Source organism: Lathyrus oleraceus, chromosome 5 (genome assembly GCF_024323335.1).
Source record: "Lathyrus oleraceus cultivar Zhongwan6 chromosome 5, CAAS_Psat_ZW6_1.0, whole genome shotgun sequence".
Lineage (NCBI taxonomy): Eukaryota > Viridiplantae > Streptophyta > Magnoliopsida > Fabales > Fabaceae > Lathyrus > Lathyrus oleraceus.
The window spans coordinates 515268200-515269737 of NC_066583.1; the positions used below are offsets into that span (position 1 = coordinate 515268200).

Below are 1538 nucleotides of genomic sequence, written 5' to 3' on the forward strand. Positions count from 1 at the left end.
CAACGACATCGAACTATATCTCCGAGTCTTACGACGAATTCGGGAATATCGTGCTGCAAACAATCTCCCTCCTATCGAAGTGCCCGACCTCAAAAATCTTCTTCCTTCACCAATACCCGAGATGGCAGAACCAGCTCGTGCTCTTCGAGATTACGCCGCTCCATCGCAAGATGAGCCGCATTCGAGTATTTCTCCACCCGCAATCGAAGCAAACAACTTCGAACTTAAACCTTCTCTGTTGCAGGCAGTGCAACAGAATCAATTCTCTGGAAATCCTACCGAGGATCCAAACCTTCATTTATCCGTATTTGTCCAATACGCTGATACTGTTAAAGCTAATGGTGTCACTTCAGAGGCAATTCGACTTCACCTTTTTCCTTTCTCGTTGAGAGATAAAGCTAGAAGATGGCTTCAGTCTCTTCCTTCCAACTCAGTCACCACATGGAACGAGTTGAAGAAAGTCTTCCTTGCCCGATATTTTCCTCCAAGCAAAACAACTATGTTGAGAGCCCAGATAAATGAATTTAAACAGAAAGATATCGAGTCTCTTTTCGAAGCATGGGAAAGATACAAAGACATGATGAGACTTTGTCCACACCATGGTTTAGAGGACTGGTTAATGATTCATACCTTTTATAATGGTCTCTTGTACAACACAAGGTTAACAATAGACGCCGCAGCAGGTGGTGCACTTATGGATAAACCTTATGCCGATGCTTATCAACTTATCGAAAGCATGGCTCAAAATCATTATCAATGGGGAAGCGACCGAGCAATGGTAGAGAAACCTCAAACGAAAAGTGGCATGTACGAGATAAGTAGCCTTGATCATGTTAATGCAAAAGTGGAAGCCTTGGCCCAGAAAATTGAAAGTTTGAATGTATCACCTCCAACCACCGTGGTTGCCGCAACTCAGAATTGTGAAGTCTGTGGAATCCAAGGTCACACTCCTGCTGATTGTCAACTCCTAACCGGAATCCAAGCAGAACAAGTGAATTATGCTCAAGGAATTCCCTACTCGCACACCTATAACTCAAACTGGAAGAATCATCCTAATTTTTCATATAAGAGTAATAATGTTTTATACGCACCAGGATAAGCTCCAAATCAAGCCCCAGCTATACCTCCTGGATATCAAAAGCCGACCCCATCTACACCTAACAATAATGTTCCTAGGAAATCCAACTTAGAAATAATGATGGAGAACTTCATAGCTTCTCAACAGCAAACCAATAAAGATTTCTTAAACCAGAATATACACACTAGTGAACAAATCAAACAACTAGCAAGTAAAGTAGATGCCTTGGCTACCCATAACAAAATGCTGGAAACACAAATATCACAAGTAGCTCAACAACAAGCGCCTACTGCTGCCCCAACTGGTGCATTTCCTGGACAACCCCAACCTAACCCGAAAAGCCACACTCATGCAATCATACTAAGAAGTGGAACGGAAGTGGAAGGACCAGTAGATCCAAGAAATGAAAACCAAAACTTTAAAAAGTCAATTGAGGAAGAAAGTACACCTAAGGAAAAGG

General features: G+C 42.3%; 1 non-coding gene across 1 annotated transcript; it reads right to left on the reverse strand.

Moving 5' to 3' along the window:
- Positions 1–499: 499 nt before the first annotated feature.
- Positions 500–606, reverse strand: LOC127088881 (small nucleolar RNA R71). Its single transcript, XR_007790692.1, has one exon. It is a non-coding gene; the product is annotated as a small nucleolar RNA R71 (small nucleolar RNA).
- Between the last annotated feature and the right edge of the window lie 932 nt (positions 607–1538).